A 21164-nucleotide genomic window follows, 5' to 3' on the forward strand; every position below is an offset into this window, starting at 1 on the left:
GATCCTATTCCAGCACGAGTGAGAACCGACAGATGATTAGTCCTACGGAACCCGTAGTTGGACCATTTTCACTGAGAGGACGGATGGTAGCCATTGACAACGGTGATCCACCAACATACAGCTTGCCATGGAAGGAGCCTTGCGTGCGTGAAGAAGGCAATAGTAGGAAAGCAGAGATTCAGAAGGCAGAGCATCTCCAAAACCTTAACCTGTTCTCCATTACTGCATAACAAGTATTATTCATTTCATGTTCTCTTACTTTTTACAAACAAAAGTCTTTTCATTATTAATCTCCTGACTAAGGTTTACAAGATAACCATAGATTGCTTTAAGTCGACAATCTCCATGGGATCGACCCTTACTCACGTAAGGTATTACTTGGACGACGCAGTGCACTTGCTGGTTAGTTATGCGGAAATGCAAAAGTGTGATTGTAATTTCGTGCACCAATTTTTTGGCGCCGTTGCCGGGGATTGTTCGAGTTTGGACAACTGACAGTTCATCTTTTTGGTTTAGAGTCTTTTATTTTGTTTTCATTTTTTTTTCAAAAATATCATTTCTCTTTATTAATCTTTAATTTTCTTTGAGTTTAGTTTCATGTTTTAATTTGGTGTCAATTGCATGTGGTTATTTCTTTCAATTTTTCGAGTTGTTCTTGTTTCTTTTCCTTGTTTGATCTTTGAATTTTCTTGTTTGGTGTCTTTCCTTATTTTTCCTGTGTAATTTTGAATTATTAGTGTCAAGAGTATAAAAATTTTTAAGTTTGGTGTTTCTTGTGTTGTCATTACCTTAAAAATTTTTCAAAAAGTGTTTTTGGTGTTCTTTTTATGTTCTTGCTGTTCGTGTGAGTCTTCAAAGTGTTCTTGAGTCTTTTTTTTTGTGTTTTGATCTTAAATTTTTTAAGTTTGGTGTTCCTTAGTGTTTTCCCTTCAAATTTTCGAAAATAAGGAGCATTAGATCTAAAAATTTTAAGTCTTATGTCTTTTTTATTGTTTTTCTCTTTCCTCATTAAATTCAAAAAAATAAAAAAATATCTTTTCCTTTATTCACTCATAATTTTCGAATTCTTTGAGTTGATTTAGTCAAAATTTTCACAATTTGGTAGTTTCTTGTTAGTCAAGTCAAAATTTCAGTTTTTAAAATTATCTTCTTAAACCTTTTTTAAAACAAACTCTTTTTCAATTTTCTTTTTTATTTTTTTCGAAAATCCTTCATAAAATTTTTTAAAATCTTTTTCTTTTGCTTACATACAATTTTTCGAATCTCTTGTCTTGGTTCACTAAATTGATTGAAAAATTTTAAGTTTGGTGTTTTCTTGTTAAGAAAGTTTCAATCTTTAAAATTTTGAGATCATATCTTTCTCAAAACTTCCTAACCACTTTCTCTCTCCTCATTTTTCGAAGATCCTCACCTAAAATCTTTCATTTATTTTATTTTATTTTATATTCTTTTATTTTCGGTTTTCTAATATATATATATATATATATATATATATATAATTTAAATAATAAATATAATATTTCTATCTCCAATCCACATCATCTCCCTTTCTCCATCATGGACCTAAGTAGAAATGAACAGTCCAGAAGGACTCTGGGGTCATATGCTAACCCTACTACTGCTTCATATGGGAGTAGTATCTGTATACCCCCCATAAGAGCTAACACTTTTGAGCTAAATCCTCAGCTCATTATCATGGTACAGCAAAATTGCCAGTATTCCGGTCTTCCACAGGAAGAACCTACTGAGTTTCTGGCACAGTTCTTACAAATTGTTGACACAGTACATGATAAGGAAGTGGATCAGGATGTCTACAGATTATTGCTGTTTTCATTTGCTGTAAAAGACCAAGCTAAGAGGTGGTTAAATAACCAACCCAAAGCCAGCATAAGAACATGGAAACAGTTGTCAGACAAATTTCTGAATCAATTTTTCCCTCCAAAAAGGATGACACAGCTAAGGCTGGACATCCAAGGCTTTAAACAAGAGGATCATGAATCTCTTTATGATGCCCGGGAGAGGTATAGAGAGATGCTAAGGAAATGCCCATCTGAAATGTTTTCCGAGTGGGTGCAGTTAGACATCTTCTACTATGGGCTTATAGAAAAAGCCCAGATATCTCTAGACCACTCAGCTGGTGGATCTATACACATGAGAAAAATAGTTGAAGAGGCTCAAGAGCTCATAGATACAGTTGCTAGAAATCAACATCTGTACTTAAGTAGTGAGTCCTCCATGAAAGAAGAGGCTAAGGCAGTATCCACTGAACTTAGTCCTCCATAACAAGTTGCTGAACTCAATCAGCAATTATGTTTTCTAACAAAACAGCTAGCAGAATTCAAAGAAATGCTACAAGAAACCAAAGATGCTAACCATAATATGGAAAAACAATTGAATCAAATAAAACAGCAGTTATCCAAACAGATAACAGAAGATTGCCAAGCTATACTTGTAACGAGAATTCATTTGTGAAACTCTAAACCATCAAAAATCCATTCATCAGCTGTATGTAGGGCATCACCGTCGTCAATGGCTACTTTTAATCCTCTCGGGAAAATGGTCCTATGCACTGTCACTGCATGGCTAATCGTCTGGAGGCATCACCCTTGCCGATGGCTACATCCCATCCTCTCAGTGAAAGTGGTCCAAATGCTCTGTCACAGCACGGCTAATCATCTGTTGGTTCTCAATCAGGTTGGAATAGAATCCCTTGATTCTTTTGCGTCTGTCACTGACGCCCAGCCTTCAGGAGTTTGAAGCTCGTCACAGTCATTCAATACCGGAATCTTACTCGGAATACCACAGACAAGGTTAGAGTTTCCAGATTCCCGGAATCCTACTCGGAATACCACAGACAAGGTTAGACTTTCCGGATTCCCATGAATACCGCCATCTATCTAGCTTATACCACGAAGATTCTGTTGGGGAATCTAAGAGATATGCGCCCGGCCTAAGGTAGAACGGAAGTGGTTGTCAGTCACGTGCGTTCATAGGTGAGAAGGATGATGAGTGTCACGGATCATCACATTCATCAAGTTAAAGTGCAACGTATATCTTGGAATAAGAATAAAAGAGAATTGAATAGAAGATAATAGTAATTGTATTGAAACTTGAGGTACAGCAAAGCTCCACACCCTTAATCTATGGTGTGTAGAAACTCCACCGTTGAAAATACATAAGTGAAAGGTTCAGGCATGGCCGAATGGCCAGCCCCCTAAAACGTGATCAATAGCCTCTTAAGATGAAGAATAAAACAAAACTGAGACCAAAGATGTCTAATACAATAGTAACTTATCCTATTTATACTAGACTAGCTATTAGGGTTTACATGAGTAAGTAATTGATGCATAAATCCACTTCCGGGGCCCACTTGGTGTGTGCTTGTGCTGAGATTGATCTATCCACGAGCTGAGGCTCCTCTTGGAGTTGAACGCGAAGTTATAACGTGTTTTGGGCGTTCAACTTCGGGTCGTGACGTGTTTCTGGAGTTTAACTCCAGACAGCAGCATGTACTTGGCGTTGAACGCCACTTTACGTCGTCAATTCCCGAATAAAGTATGGACTATTATATATTTCTGGAAAGCTCTGGATGTCGAATTTCCAACGCCATTGAGTGCAAGGAGGTCAGATTCCAATAGCATCAGCAGTCCTTTTGTCAGCCTTTTTCAGAGTTTTGCTCAAGTCCCTCAATTTCAGCCAGAAATTACCTGAAATCACAGAAAAACACACAAACACATAGTAATGTCCAGAAATGTGAATTTAACATAAAAACTAACAAAAACATCCCTAAAAGTAGCTTGAACTTACTAAAAACTACCTAAAAATAATGCCAAAAAGCGTATAAATTTTCCGTTCATCACAACACCAAACTTAAATTGTTGCTTGTCCCCAAGCAACTGAAAATCAATTAGGATAAAAAGAAGAGAATATACTATAAATTCCAAAATATCAACGAATATTAATTATAATTAGATGAGCGGGACTTGTAGCTTTTTGCTTCTGAACAGTTTTGGCATCTCATTTTTTTCCTTTGAAGTTTAGAATGATTGGCTTCTCTAGGAACTTAGAATTTCGGATAGTGTTATTGACTTTCCTAGAAAAGTATGTTGATTCTTGAACACAGCTACTTATGAGTCTTGGCCGTGACCCTAAGCATTTTGTTTTCCAGTATTACCACCGGATACATAAATGCCACAGACACATGACTGGGTGAACCTTTTCAGATTGTGACTCAGCTTTGCTAGAGTCCCCAGTTAGAGGTGTCCAGAGCTCTTAAGCACACTCTTTTTGCTTTGGATCATGACTTTAATCACTCAGTCTCAAGCTTTTCACTTGGGCCTTCATGACACAAGCACATGGTTAGGGACAGCTTGATTTAGCCGCTTAGGCCTGGATTTGATTTCCTTGGGCCCTCCTATCCATTGATGCTCAAAGCCTTGGATCCTTTTTACCCTTGCCTTTTGGTTTTAAGGGCTATTGGCTTTTTCTGCTTGTTTTTTCTTTTTCTTTCTATTTTTTTCGCCAATTATTTTTTTTCGCAAGCTTTTTGCTTTTTCACTGCTTTTTCTTGCTTCAAGAATCAATTTCATGATTTTTTAGATCATCAATAACATTTCCCTTTGTTCATCATTCTTTCAAGAGCCAACAGTTTTAACATTCACAAACAACAAGATAAAAAATATGCACTGTTCAAGCATTCATTCAGAAAACAAAAAGTATTGTCACCACATCAATATAATTAAACTAAATTCAAGGATAAATTCGAAATTCATGTACTTCTTGTTCTTTTGAATTAAAACATTTTTAATTTAAGAGAGGTGAAGGATTAATGGAATTTATTCATAGCTTTAAGACATAGTTACTAACTACTAATGATCATGAAGTAGAGACACAAAACATAGATAAACACAACATAAAAACCGAAAAGCAGAAAGAAATAAGAACAAGGAATGAATCTACCTTAGTGGCATCTTCTTCTTGAAGGACCAACAATGTCCTTAAACTCTTCTATGTCCCTTCCTTACCTTTGTTGCTCCTCCCTCATTGCTCTTTGATCTTCTCTTATTTCATGGAGAATGATGGAGTGCTCATGATGTTCCACCCTTAATTGTTCCACATTGTGGCTCAAATCTTCTAAGGAAGTGTTGAGTTGTTCCCAATAGTTGTTGGGAGGAAAGTGCATCCCTTGAGGCATCTCAGGGATTTCTTGATGATGAGCTTCCTCATGCATCTCTTGAGATCTGTGGAGGATCTCTCTTGCTTGCTCCATCCTCTTCTTGGTGATGGGCTTATCCTCTTCAATGGGGATGTCTCCTTCTATGATAACTCCAGCTGAGTAACATAGATGGCAAATAAGGTGAGGAAAAGCTAGCCTTGCCATGGTGGAGGGCTTTTCGGCTATTTTGTAGAATTCATTGGAGATGACTTCATGAACTTCTACTTCCTCTCCAATCATGATGCTATGAATCATGATGGCCCGATCCACAATAACTTCAGATCGGTTGCTAGTGGGAATGATGGAGCGTTGAATGAACTCCAACCATTCTCTAGCCACAGGCTTGAGATCCAGTCTTCTCAGTTGAACTGGCTTGCCTTTGGAGTCTCTTTTCCATTGAGCTCCTTCCACACATATGTCCATTAGGACTTGGTCCAACCTTTGATTAAAGTTGACCCTTCTAGCGTAGGGGCGTATATTTCCTTTCATCATGGGCAAGTGGAACGCCAACCTCACATTTTCCGGACTAAAATCTAAGTATTTCCCCCGAACCATTGTGAGATAATTCTTTGGACTCGGGTTCATACTTTGATCATGGTTCCTAGAGATCCATGCATTGGCATAGAACTCTTGAACCATTAAGATTCCAACTTGTTGTATGGGGTTGGTTAAAACTTCCCAACCTCTTCTTCGGATCTCATGTCGGATCTCCGGATACTCATTTTTCTTGAGCTTGAAAGGGACCTCAGGGATCACCTTCTTCTTTGCCACAACATCATAGAAGTGGTCTTGATGGCTTTTGGAGATGAATCTTTCCATCTCCCATGACTCGGAGGTGGAAGCTTTTGTCTTCCCTTTTCCTTTTCTAGAGGATTCTCTGGCCTTAGGTGCCATTGATGGTAATGGAAAAACAAAAAAGCTTATGCTTTTACCACACCAAACTTAAAATATTGCTCGCCCTCGAGCAAGAGAAGAAAGAAGAAAAGAAGAAGAAGAAGAAAATATGGAGGAGAAGGGGGTGTGTAGGTTTCGGCCAAGGTATAGAAGAGGGGGTTTGTGTTGTGTGAAAATGAAGTAGAATGGAAGGGTATATATAGGAAAATGGGAGAGGGTAGGTTCAGCCATTTAGGGTGGGTTTGGGTGGGAAAGTGTTTTTGAATTTTGAAGGTAGATGGGGTTTTTGGGGAAGAGTGGATGGATGTGAGTGGTAAAGGGGGTAATTGGGAAGAGAGATTGAAGTTGATGGGAAGTGTGACATGGGGAAGAGTGAAATAGGATTAGGAGGTAAGGTGGGAATATGTTAGGTGGGGATCCTGTGGGTTCCACAGATCCTGAGGTGATCCTGTGGGGTCCACAGATCCTGAGGTGTCAACGAATTACATCCCTGCACCAAATAGGCATGTAAAATGCCTTTTCATACCATTCTGGCATTTAAACGCCGAGGTGATGCACGTTCTGGGCATTCAATGCCCATGTGAAGCATGTTCTGGGTGTTCAACGCCCATGTGTAGCATGTTTCTGGCGTTGAACGCCAGTTCCATGCTTGTTACTGGCGTTCAGCGCCATCTTTCCTCAAGGCACATTCCTGGCGTTCAAACGCCAGAATGTTGCTTGTTTCTGGCGTTCAGCACCAGATTCATGCTCTGTTCTAGCATTGAACGCCAGCCAGATGCTCCTTACTGGTGTTGAACGCCAGTCTGTCCTTCCTCTAGGGTGCGAATTTTTTTCTGCTGTTTTTGATTCTATTTTTAATTTTTATGATTTTTTCGTGACTCCTCATGATCATGTACCTAATAAAACACAAAAGAACAATAAAATAAAATAAAATAAAAATTAGATAAATAAAATTGGGTTGCCTCCCAACAAGCACTTCTTTAATGTTAATAGCTTGACATTGTGCTCTCATGGAGCCACAAAGGTGATCAGGTCAATGTTGTATAGTCCCAACACCAAACTTAGAGTTTGGATATGGGGTCTTAACACCAAACTTAGTGTTTGGTTGTGGCCTCCCAACACCAAACTTAGAGTTTGACTGTGGGGGCTCTTCTTGACTCTGAACTGAGAGAAGCTCTACATGCTTACTCTCCTTTATCACAGAGGGATGGCCATGTGCCTTAAACACAAGGTAGTCCCCATTCAATTGAAGGACTAATTCACCTCTGTTGACATCTGGTGCATGAAATTGTGATCATCAATGGCGCAATGAACATGGTACGCACAATTGTAATCCCAACTCTTTATCACAACTTCGCACAACTAACCAGCAAGTGTACTGGGTCGTCCAAGTAATAAACCTTACGTGAGTAAGGGTCGATCCCACGGAGATTGTTGGTATGAAGCAAGCTATGGTCACCTTGTAAATCTTAGTCAGGCAGACTCAAATGGTTATGAATGATGTATGAATAAAACATAAAGATAAAGATAGAGATACTTATGTAATTCATTGGTAAAAATTTCAGATAAGCGAATGGAGATGCTTTGTCCCTTCTGTCTCTTTGCTTTCCTACTGTCTTCATCCAATTCTTCTTACTCCTTTCCATGGCAAGCTGTATGTAGGGTTTCACCGTTGTCAGTGGCTACCTCCCATCCTCTCAGTGAAAATGTTCAACGCACCCTGTCACGGCACGGCTATTCAGCTGTCAGTTCTCGATCATGTCGGAATAAAATCTAGTGATTCTTTTGCGTCTGTCACTAACGCCCCACAATCGTGAGTTTGAAGCTCGTCACAGTCATTCAATCATTGAATCCTACTTAGAATACCACAGACAAGGTTTAGACCTTCCAGATTCTCTCGAATGCCGCCATCAATTCTTGCTTATACCACGAAGATTCCGATTAAGGGATCCAAGAGATAAACATTCAAGCCTTGTTTTCTTGTAGAACAGAAGTGGTTGTCAGGCACTTGTTCATAAGTGAGAATGATGATGAGTGTCACATAATCATCACATTCATCATATTCTTGGGTGCAAATGAATATCTTAGAACAAGAATAAGCTGAATTGAATAGAAGAACAATAGTAATTGCATTAATACTTGAGGTACAGCAGAGCTCCACACCTTAATCTATGGTGTGTAGAAACTCCACCGTTGAAAATACATAAGAACAAGGTCTAGGCATGGCCGAGAGGTCAGCCCCCAAAACGTGATCAAAAGATTCAAAGATCTCAAGATGAAAATACAATAGTAAAAGGTCCTATTTGTAGAGAACTAGTAGCCTAGGATTTACAGAAATGGGTAAATTACATAAAAATCCACTTCCAGGCACACTTGGTGTGTGCTTGGGCTGAGCATTGAAGCATTTTCGTGTAGAGACTTCTCTTGGAGTTAAACACCAACCTTTGTGCCAGTTTGGGCGTTTAACTCCCATTCTTGTGCCAGTTCCGGCGTTTAACGCCAGGCAGTTTTGAGGTGATTTGGAATGCCAGTTTGGGCCATCAAATCTTGGGCAAAGTATGGACTATTATATATTGATGGAAAGCCCAGAATGTCTACTTTCCAACGCCGTTGAGAGCGCGCCAATTGGGATTCGGTAGCTCCAGAAAATCCACTTCGAGTGCAGGGAGGTCAGAATCCAACAGCATCTGCAGTCCTTTTCAGCCTCTGAATCAGATTTTTGCTCAAGTCCCTCAATTTCAGCCAGAAAATACCTGAAATCACAGAAAAATACACAAACTCATAGTAAAGTCCAGAAAAGTGAATTTTAACTAAAAACTAATAAAAATATACTAAAAACTAACTAAAACATACTAAAAACATACTAAAAACAATGCTAAAAAGCGTATAAATTATCCACTCATCAACATCTATCACAGCTCCTGCTGTGGCTAGGAAAGGTCTTCCAAGGATGATACACTCATCCTCTTCCTTCCTAGTGTCTAAGATTATGAAATCAGCAGGGATGTAAAGGCCTTCAACCTTTACTAACACGTCCTCTACTATTACATAAGCTTGTCTCAATGACTTGTCTGCCAATTGTAATGAGAACAAGGCAGGTTGTACCTCAATGATTCCCAGCTTCTCCATTACAGAGAGTGGCATAAGATTTATCCCTGACCCCAGATCACATAGAGCTTTTTCAAAGGTCATGGTCCCTATGGTACAAGGTATTAAGAACTTGCCAGGATCTTGTCTCTTTTGAGGTAGAATTTGCTGAATCCAGGTATCTAGTTCATTAATGAGCAAGGGAGGTTCACTTTCCCAAGTCTTATTACCAAACAACTTGGCATTCAGCTTCATGATAGCTCCTAAATATTGAGAAACTTGCTCTCCAGTCACATCTTCATCCTCTTCTGAGGAAGAATAGTCTTCAGAGCTCATGAATGGCAGAAGGAGATTTAATGGAATCTCTATGGTCTCTATATGAGCCTTAGATTCCTTTGGATCCTTAATAGGAAACTCTTTCTTGCTTGAGGGACATCCCAGGAGGTCTTCCTCACTAGGATTTTCGTCCTACTCCTCCCTTGTGCTTTCGCCCATATTGATCACATCAATGGCCTTGCACTCTCCTTTTGGATTCTCTTCTGTATTGCTTGGGAGAATACTGGGAGGAATTTCAATGACTTTCTTACTCAGCTGGCCCACTTGTGCTTATAGATTTCTAATGGAGGATCTTGTTTCACTCATGAAACTGAAAGTGGCCTTTGACAGATCAGAGACTAGATTGGCTAAATTAGAAGTGTTTTGTTCAGAATTCTCTGTCTGTTGCTGAGAAGATGATGGAAAAGGCTTGCTATTGCTCAGCCTATTGCGTCCACCATTGTTAAAGCCTTGTTGAGGCTTTTGTTGATCCTTCCATGAGAAATTTGGATGATTTCTCCATGATGAATTATAGGTGTTTCCATAAGGTTCACCCATGTAATTTACCTCTGCTATTGCAGGGTTCTCAGGATAATAAGCTTCTTCAGAAGTTGCCTCTTTAGTACTGTTGGATGCATTTTGCCATCCATTCAGACTTTGAGAGATCATGTTGACTTGCTGAGTCAACACTTTGTTCTGAGCCAATATGGCATTCAGAGCATCAATTTCAAGAACTCCCTTCCTCTGAGGTGTCCCATTATTCACGGAATTCCTCTTAGAAGTGTACATGAATTGGTTATTTGCAACCATGTCAATGAGTTCTTGAGCTTCTGCAGGTGTTTTCTTTAGGTGAATGGATCCACCTGCAGAATGGTCAAATGACATTTTCAAAAACTCAGATAGACCATAATAGAATATATCTAATATGGTCCATTCTGAAAACATGTCAGATGGACACCTTTTGGTCAGCTGCTTGTATCTTTCCCAAGCTTCACAGAGGGATTCACCATCTTTTTGTTTGAAGGTTTGAACATCCACTCTAAGCTTGCTCAGCTTTTGAGGAGGAAAGAATTTATCCAAGAAGGCCGTGACCAGCTTCTCCCAGGAGTCCAGGCTATCCTTAGGTTGTGAGTCCAACCATATTCTAGCTCTGTCTCTTACAGCAAAAGGAAAAAGCATGAGCCTGTAGACTTCAGGATCTACTTCATTCGTCTTAACAGTCTCACAGATCTGCAAGAATTCAGTTAAAAACTGATAAGGATCTTCAGATGGAAGTCCATAAAACTTGCAGTTTTGTTGCATTAAGGCAACTAGCTGAGGTTTCAGCTCAAAATTGTTTGCTCCAATGGCAGCAATGGAGATGCTTCTTCCATCAAATTTGGACGTGGGTTTGGTAAAGTCACCAAGCATCCTTCTTGCATTATCATTATTGGGTTCGGCTTCCATCTCCTTCTCTTGTTCGAAATTTTCTGAAAGGTTACTTCTGGATTGTTGTAATTTATCTTCTCTTAGTTTCCTCTTCAAAGTCCTTTCAGGTTCAGAATCAATTTCAACAAGAGTGCCTTTTTTCTTGTTCCTGCTCATATGAAATAGAAGAAAACAAGAAAAGAAAGAGGAATCCTCTATGTCACAGTATAGAGATTCCTTTATGTTAGTAGAAAAAGAAGGGGATAGAAGAAAGAAAAGTGAAGAATCCAAACACAAGGGATAGATTGGGTTCGGATTTCTAGATGAAGAGAGGTGAAGAGAAGTGTTAGTAAATAAAAAAATTAAATAGAATAAGAAATGAGATAGAGAATTTCGAAAATAATTTTGAAAAAGTGGTTGGTGATTTTCGAAAATTAAAGATAAGATATGATTAAAATTAAAATTTAAAACAATTAAAAAGAATTTTTGAAAAAGAGAGAGGTATTTTCGAAAATTAGAGAGGGATAGGTAGTTAGTTGGTTTTGAAAAAGATAAGAAACAAACAAAAAGTCAAATAGTTAGTTAAAAAAAAGATATTAAAATTAAATTTGAAAAGATGAGAAGATAAGAAGTTAGATAAGATATTTTGAAATCAAATTTTGAAAAAGATAAAATTTTGAAAAAGATAAGATAAAAGATAAAAATATTTAATTCAAAAATTTTAAAATTACTTACTTCACTAACAAGAAACTACAAGATAAGATTCTAGAACTTAAATATTGAACCTTTCTTAACAAGAAAGTAACAAACTTCAAATTTTTGAATCAATCACATTAATTGTTAGTGAGTTTTTGAAAATTTGATATAAAGATAAGGAAAAGATTTTGTAAATAATTTTAGAAAAGATTTTTAGAATTTTCGAAAAATAGAAAAAAAATGAAAAAGATATGATTTTTGAAAAAGATTTTGAAACGATAAGATTTTTAAAATTGAAAATTTGACTTGACTTGTAAGAAACAACTAATTTTGAAAATTTTTGACTAAGTCAACTCAAATTTTCGAAAATTATGAGAAAAAAGGAAAAGATATATTTTTGATTTTTTTGAATTTTTAATTATGAGAGAGAAAAACACAAATATGACCCAAAACATGAAAATTTTGGATCAAAACACTTAATGCATGCAAGAACATTATGAATGTCAAGATGAACACCAAGAACACTTTGAAGATCATGATGAACATCAAGAACATAATTTTGAAAAATTTTTGATGCAAAGAAAACATGCAAGACACCAAACTTAGAAATTTTTAATGCTTGGAAAATATGAATGCAAAGATGCACATGAAAAACAACAAACAACACAAAACAAGAAATCATCAAGATCAAACAAGAAGACTTGTCAAGAACAACTTGAAGATCATGAAGAACACTATGAATGCATGGAATTTTCGAAAAATGCAAGAAAAATTTTTAAAGCATGCAACTGACACCAAACTTAAAAATTGACTCAAGACTCGAACAAGAAACACAAAATATTTTTAGTTTTTATGATTTTATTAATTTTTTTGGATTTTTATTAATTTTTTTTCGAAAATATTTTTGGAAAAACGAAAAAGAAAAGAAAAATTTTGAAAAAATTTTTGAAAAGAAAATTACCTAATCTGAGCAACAAGATGAACCTTCAGTTATCCATACTCGAACAATCCCCGGCAACGGCGCCAAAAACTTGGTGGACGAAATTATGATCACATCAATGTAGTACTCTTTGTTATTGTATGGAATCATTATTGTGGCTCTTGGCTATGTGTGGACACAACTCCGTTCAACTTAACCAGCAAGTGTACTGGGTCATCCAAGTAATACCTTACGTGAGTAAGGGTCGATCCCACAGAGATTGTTGGTATGAAGCAAGCTATGGTCACCTTGTAAATCTCAGTTAGGCAGATTAAATGGTTTATGATGAGTTCGAAAATTAATAATAAATAGAAAATAAAATAGGATAGAAATACTTATGTAAATCAATAGTGGAAATTTCAGATAGGCATGTGGAGGTGCTGTGCTCCTCTTGAATCTCTACTTTCTTATCACATTCATCCAATTCTTCTTACTCCTTTCCATGGTAAGCTGTTGATAAACCCCAATTTGACAGTTTATCTTGTTTTGAATTTAGAGTATTTTGTAGACCTTTTCTCACATTTACCCAATGAATTAGCATGGTTTTGTATATTCTCCTTTAATTGTGCTTAAGAGTGAAAACATGCTTTTTAGGTCTTAAAATAAATAAATTTAATTCACCTTGATTCCATTAGATGCCTTGATATGTTTTTCAAGTGATTTAAGGTTTAGGAGGCAAAGATTGGATCAAGGGAATGAAGAAAGAAAGCATGAAAAGTTGGAGGACTCATGAAGAAATGAAAGAACCGGAAAGCTGTCAAGCCAACCTCTTCACACTTAAACGACCATAACTTGAGCTACAGAGGTCCAAATGATGCAGTTTCAGTTGGGTTGGAAAGCTAACATCTGGGGCTTCGAAACGATATAAGATTTGCCATAGTTGCATTGCGCATAGGGGCGCGGATGCGCACGGTACGCGGACACGCCGATGGTGGCACATGACCCACTTAATGCAACACGTGGCCAGCGATTTTAGAAGCCTTGTGGGCCCAATCCAACTCATTTTTGATGCTATTTAAGCCAAGGATTGAAGGGGGAATGAAGATACTTTTCATACTTTTCATACTTTTCATACTTTTCATACTTTTAATCATTAGTCATAGTTTAGTTTTAGAAGTAGTTAGAACTAGTTTTTAGAGACAGAAGCTCTCACTTCTCTCTAGAATTAGGATTAGGAATTAGGGTTAGATTAGGATCTCATAGTTCTAGGTTTAATTCAAGTCTCCTTCTACTTCTACCTTCACTTGATGATTGCTACACTTTGGTTCTTCTTTCTATCCCTATCCTCTTGTTGTAATTTCTCTTATTTTGTTTCTAGGTTTTGTAATTGAGATATTTTTGTTCTTTTGTTTTCTTTTAATAATGCAATTTGAGATAATTCATATGATTGTGATGTTGTTGATTGTTGTTTTGTTAATTCTTTGTAATTGTTAGTTGTTGATTCTTTTTATTCTTACAAATAAAAATGCTTTCTTTCATTACCCTCCAAGTGTTTGATGAAATGCTTGAGAGGATGTTAGAGTAGAATTCTATGTTCTTGGCTTGAGAAGGTGACTTAGGATTTCTTGAGTCACTAGTGTCCAATTGATTGATAGTTGATAGCCATTAACTCTAGCCTTCATTAATCCAATTAGTGGAAAGCTAGGATTTATGGACTAGGATTGATATAACTCACTTGACTTTCCTTTGTTAATTGATTTAAGGATGACTAAGTGGGATTAATCCTTGCAACTACCATACTTGTGGCTAGCGATAATGATGAAGACCCTTGACAACTAAACCTTGCCAAGACCATTTTGTTAATAAAGTTTTCTTACCATTTACTATTCATATTTCTTATCCAAAACCCCAAAATAAACAAGGCCATAACCAATAACAAGAACACTACCCTGCAAGTCCTTTGAGAGACAACCCGAGGTTTAAATACTTCGGTTTATAGATATTAGGGGTTTGTACTTGTGACAAACAATCTTTTGTATGAAAGGATTATTGTTGGTTTAGAAACTATACTTGCAACGAGAATTCATTTGTGAAATTCTAAACCGTCAAAAATCCATTCATCAAAATGGGGAGAATTGAGTGAATCAACCCCAAACACCGAGCGAATAGAGTGCAAACACTTCCGGTGAGGGTTCGATGCTTAATTCCTTGATTCCCGGCTTTCATGAGCATTATTCTTGCAAGTCTTCTTGAACTTCACTTTTATATTTAAATTGGTAGGACTCATGAAATGTTATATGATCTTAAGCCCTACTTGTGCATGTATGTCTTGGAGATTGATTTTTTTTAACCAAGTAGGTAGAATCATTTTGCATTTAGTTGCACGCATATAGTTTCTTTGCTTTGAATAAGTGTCATATCCCTTATTTCATTCTTGGTTTAGCATGAGGACATGCTAAGGTTTAAGTGTGGGGAGGTTGATAAACCCCAATTTGACGGTTTATCTTGTATTGAATTTAGAGTATTTTGTAGACCTTTTCTCACATTTACCCAATGAATTAGCATGGTTTTGTATATTCTCCTTTAATTGTGCTTAAGAGCGAAAACATGCTTTTTAGGTCTTAAAATAAATAAATTTAATTCACCTTGATTCCATTAGATGCCTTGATATATTTTTCAAGTGATTTAAGGTTTAGGAGGCAAAGATTGGATCAAGGGAATGAAGAAAGAAAGCATGAAAAGTTGGAGAACTCATGAAGAAATGAAAGAACCGGAAAGCTGTCAAGCCGACCTCTTCACACTTAAACCACCATAACTTGAGCTACAGAGGTCCAAACGATGCGGTTCCAGTTGGTTTGGAAAGCTAACATTCGGGGCTTCGAAACGATATACGATTTGCCATAGTTGCATCGCGCATAAGAGCGCGCACGCGCACGGTATGCGGACGCGCCGATGGTGGCACATGACCCACTTAATGCAACACGTGGCCAGCAATTTTAGAAGCCTTGTGGGCCCAATCCAACTCATTTCTGATGCTATTTAAGCCAAGGATTGAAGGAGGAATGAAGATACTTTTCATACTTTTCATACTTTTCATCATTAGTCATAGTTTAGTTTTAGAAGTAGTTAGAACTAGTTTTTAGAGAGAGAAGCTCTCACTTCTCTCTAGAATTAGGATTAGAAATTAGGGTTAGATTAGGATCTCATAGTTCTAGGTTTAATTCAAGTCTCCTTCTACTTCTACCTTCACTTGATGATTGCAACACTTTGGTTCTTCTTTCTATCCCTATCCTCTTGTTCTAATTTCTCTTATTTTGTTTCTAGGTTTTGTAATTGAGATATTTTTGTTCTTTTGTTTTCTTTTAATAATGCAATTTGAGATAATTCATATGATTGTGATGTTGTTGATTGTTGTTTTGTTAATTCTTTGTAATTGTTAGTTGTTGATTCCTTTTATTCTTACAAATAAAAATGCTTTCTTCCATTACCCTCCAAGTGTTTGATGAAATGCTTGAGAGGATGTTAGAGTAGAATTCTATGTTCTTGGCTTGAGAAGGTGACTTAGGATTTCTTGAGTCACTAGTGTCCAATTGATTGATAGTTGATAGCCATTAACTCTAGCCTTCATTAATCCAATTAGTGGAAAGCTAGGATTTATGGACTAGGATTGATATAACTCACTTGACTTTCCTTTGTTAATTGATTTAAGGATGACTAAGTGGGATTAATCCTTGCAACTACCATACTTGTGGCTAGCGATAATGATGAAGACCCTTGACAACCAAACCTTTCCAAGACCATTTTGTTAATAAAGTTTTCTTACCATTTACTATTCATATTTCTCATCCAAAACCCCAAAATAAACAAGGCCATAACCAATAACAAGAACACTACCCTGCAAGTCCTTTGAGAGACGACCCGAGGTTTAAATACTTCGGTTTATAGATATTAGGGGTTTGTACTTGTGACAAACAATCTTTTGTATGAAAGGATTATTGTTGGTTTAGAAACTATACTTGCAACGAGAATTCATTTGTGAAATTCTAAACCGTCAAAAATCCATTCATCAGTTGTATGTAGGGCATCACCGTCGTCAATGGCTACTTTTAATCCTCTCGGGAAAATGGTCCTATGCGTTGTCACTGCATGGCTAATCGTCTGGGGGCATCACCCTTGCCGATTTCTACATCCCATCCTCTCAGTGAAAATGGTCCAAATGCTCTGTCACAGCACGGCTAATCATCTGTCGGTTCTCAATCAGGTTGGAAGAGAATCCCTTGATTCTTTTGCATCTGTCACTGACGCCCAGCCTTCAGGAGTTTGAAGCTCGTCACAGTCATTCAATACCGGAATCTTACTCGGAATACCACAGACAAGGTTAGACTTTCCAGATTCCCGGAATCCTACTCGGAATACCACAGACAAGGTTAGACTTTCCGGATTCCCATGAATGCCGCCATCTATCTAGCTTATACCACGAAGATTCTGTTGGGGAATCTAAGAGATATGCGCCCGGCCTAAGGTAGAACGGAAGTGGTTGTCAGTCACGTGCGTTCATAGGTGAGAATGATGATGAGTGTCACGGATCATCACATTCATCAAGTTGAAGTGCAACATATATCTTGGAACAAGAAAAAAAGAGAATTGAATAGAAGATAATAGTAATTGTATTGAAACTTGAGGTACAGCAGAGCTCCACACCCTTAATCTATGGTGTGTAGAAACTCCACCGTTGAAAATACATAAGTGAAAGGTTCAGGCATGGCCAAATGGCCAGCCCCCTAAAACGTGATCAATAGCCTCTTAAGATGAAGAATAAAACAAAACTGAGACCAAAGATGTCTAATACAATAGTAACTTATCCTATTTATACTAGACTAGCTACTAGGATTTACGTGAGTAAGTAATTGATGCATAAATCCACTTCCGGGGCCCACTTGGTGTGTGCTTGGGATGAGATTGATCTATCCACGAGCTGAGGCTCCTCTTGGAGTTGAACGCGAAGTTATAACGTGTTTTGGGCGTTCAACTCCGGGTCATGACGTGTTTCTGGCGTTTAACTCCAGACAACAGCATGTACTTGGCGTTGAACGCCACTTTACGTCGTCAATTCCCGAATAAAGTATGAACTATTATATATTGTTGGAAAGCTATGAATGTCTACTTTCCAACGCCGTTGAGAGCGCTCCATTTGGAGTTCTGTAGCTCCAGAAAATCTATTTTGAGTGCAAGGAGGTCAGATTCCAACAGCATCAGCAGTCCTTTTGTCAGCCTTTTTCAGAGTTTTGCTTAAGTCCCTCAATTTCAGCCAGAAATTACCTGAAATCACAGAAAAACACACAAACACATAGTAAAGTATACAGAAATATGAATTTAACATAAAAACTAATAAAAACATCCCTAAAAGTAGCTTGAACTTACTAAAAACTACCTAAAAACAATGCCAAAAAGCGTATAAATTATCCACTCATCAGAGGTCTTCAAACTGCCTCAGCTACAAGATGATTCAGAAACCTTTAACAGGAGAATGGTGAGAGTAGATAAGCGTTTGGACCAAGTTCTAGAGGACATTTGACTCCCTGGAACTAAGTGGATAACCAACTCAAAAGGTGTCCCAAACCAACTCAAGAGAGGAGATTTCAAACCAGTCGCGAGGGGTTGGTTGGACTTCATTGGGCATTCTATACTGCCCACTAGCAACCGCTCTGAGGTCACTGTCAAAAGAGCAGTGATAATTCATTGCATTATGCTGGGAAACGAAGTGGAGATTCATCATCTGATTTCTTGTGAGATTTACACAATTGCAAATAAGAACTCCACTGAAGCCAAATTGGCCTACCCAAGCTTAATCTCTCTGCTATGTAAAGATGCTGGGGGTAAAGATGGGAGTGGATGAGTTTATCTCAGTCGGGCATCCAATTACCAAAAAGTCAATGGAGGGACAACAAGTGAACGAAAACTCCATTAAGAGGAGGGCGCAGGAATTCCTCCCAGAAATCCATCAAATTGACTACTGGGCCCGCCTAGAAGCAGCTGTCACCAACCTGCAAGAAGCTATGGATCAATTTAAAAAAGAACAACAAAATCAAAATAGCATGCTCTGCAAACTGCTTAAGGAACAAGAAAAGCAAGGGCGTGAGCTATAGGAGCTGAAGCGCCAGAAGCTCTCCCTTGAGGGACCAGACATCCCACAGATTGAAGGAGCATCCATCTCCCAAGATAAAGGTTGTTGAGTCCTAATCTTAAACCTGTGATAACTTTTATTATTAGAAACCTATCTTAAGAATTACATGAGTATTAGTAATTATGGTCTTTATTTTTATTATCTCCAAGTAAGCTATAATTTATTTTTCTCTTCATCACTAAACATGAATAAAATAGTAGATTTTTTTTAGAATAAGGAGGCAATTATTTCATGTTTTCAATAAGAAAAATTCTAATTATTTTTATATGGTGACAACACTTTTTGTCTTCTGAATGAATGCTTGAATAGTGCATATTTTTGATAGTGAAGTTTATGAATGTTAAAATTGTTGGCTCTTGAAAGAATGATGAAAAGAAAGAGAAATGTTTTGATAATCTGAAAAATAATAAAATTGATTCTTGAAGCAAGAAAAAGTAATGAAAAATACAAAGCTTGCAAAAAAAAACAAAAAATAAAGAAAAAGCAAGCAGAAAAAGCCAATAGCCCTTTAAACCAAAAGGCAAGGGTAAAAAGGATCTAAGGCTTTGAGCATTAATGGATAGGAGGGCCCAAAGGTATAAAATCCTAGCCTAAGTGGCTAAATCAAACTGTCCCTAACCATGTGCTTGTGTCATGAAGGTCCAAGTGAAACACTTGAGATTGACTGGTTAAAGTCATGATCCAAAGCAAAAGAGTGTGCCTAAGAACTCTGGGCACCTCTAACTGGGGACTCTAGCAAAGCTGAGTCATAATCTGAAAGGTTCACCCAGTTATGTGTCTGTGGCATTTATGTATCATGTGATATTACTGGAAAACAAGATGCTTGGAGTCACAGCCAAGACTCATAAAGTAGTTGTGTTCAAGAATCAACATATTAAACTAGGAGAATCAATAACACTATCTTAATTCTGAGTTCCTATGGATGCCAATCATTCTGAGCTTCAAAGGATAAATTGAGATGCCAAAACTGTTCAGGAGCAAAAAGCTACTAGCCCAACTCATCTAATTAGAATCTGAGCTTCACTTAAAACTCTGAGATGTATTACCTCTTGATTTTCTTTCTATCCTATTTTATTTATCTAGTTGCTTGGGGACAAGCAACAGTTTAAGTTTGGTGGTGTGATGAGCGGATATTTTATACGCTTTTTGGTGGTATTTTCGTGTAGTTTTTTGTGTGCTTTAGTTATTTTTTAGTATATTTTTATTAGTTTTTATGCAAAAATCACATTTTTGGACTTTACAATGAGTTTGTGTGTTTTTCTGTGATTTCAGATATTTTCTAGCTGAAATTGAGGGACTTGAGCAAAAATCTGATTCAGAGGCTAAAAAAGGACTGCAGATGCTGTTGGATTCTGACCCTCCTGCACACGAAATGGATTTTCTGGAGATACAGAAGTCCAATTGGCGTGCTCTCAATTGATTTGGAAAGTAGACATCTTGGGTTATCCAGCAATGTATAATAGTTTATACTTTGCCCGAGATTTGATAGCGCAAAGTGGCGTTTAAATGCCAGTTTTTTACCCTTTTCTGGCATTAAACGCCAGAACTGGCATAGAAGTTGGAGTTAAACACCCAAACTGGCACCAAACCTGGCGTTTAACTCAAGAATAGCCTATGCATGTGAAAGCTTCAATGCTCAGCCCAAACATACACCAAGTGGGCCCCGAAAGTGGATTTCTGCACTATCTATCTTAGTTTACCCATTTTCTGTATACCTAGGTTTCTAGTTTAGTATAAAAACTACTTTTAGAGATTTATTTTGTACCTCATGACATTTCACATCTGAATTTGTATCTTCTACGGCATGAGTCTCTAAACCCTATGGTTGGGGGTGAGGAACTCTGCTGTGTCTCGTTGGATTAATGCAATTATTTCTGTTTTCTATTCAATCATGCTTGTTTCTATTCTAAGATATTCATTCGCACTTCAACATGATGAATGTGATGATTTGTGACACTCATCACCAATTCTCAACTTATGAACGTGTGCTTGACAACCACTCCCATTCTACTTTAGATTGAGTGTGTATCTCTTGGATTCCTGGTTCACGAGTTTGATTGACTCTCCTGACAACAGAGTGTTCAAATCCGTGCAACCAGAGTCTTTGTAGTATAAGCTAGCATCAATTGGCAGCACTCTTGAGATCCAGAATGTCTAAATCTTGTTTGTGGTATTCCGAGTCGGATCTAGGAAGGGGTGACTGTGACGAGCTTCAAACTTACAAATGTTGGGCGCAGTGACAGTGTGCAAAAGGATCAATGGATCCTATTCCAGCATGAGTGACAACCGACAGATGATTAGCCCTACGGAACCCGTAGTTGGACCATTTTCACTGAGAAGACGGATGGTAGCCATTGACATCGGTGATCCACCAACATACAGCTTGCCATGGAAGGAGCCTTGCGTGCATGAAGAAGACAACAGTAGGAAAGCAGAGATTCAGAAGT

At 37.6% G+C, this 21164-nt stretch overlaps 1 non-coding gene across 1 annotated transcript; it reads left to right on the forward strand.

The window, feature by feature from the left end:
* Nucleotides 1-10454: 10454 nt before the first annotated feature.
* LOC112798794 (small nucleolar RNA R71) lies at nt 10455-10558 on the forward strand. The gene has a single exon (XR_003200391.1). It is a non-coding gene; the product is annotated as a small nucleolar RNA R71 (small nucleolar RNA).
* Nucleotides 10559-21164: the final 10606 nt, after the last annotated feature.

This window comes from Arachis hypogaea, chromosome 4 (genome assembly GCF_003086295.3).
Source record: "Arachis hypogaea cultivar Tifrunner chromosome 4, arahy.Tifrunner.gnm2.J5K5, whole genome shotgun sequence".
NCBI lineage: Eukaryota > Viridiplantae > Streptophyta > Magnoliopsida > Fabales > Fabaceae > Arachis > Arachis hypogaea.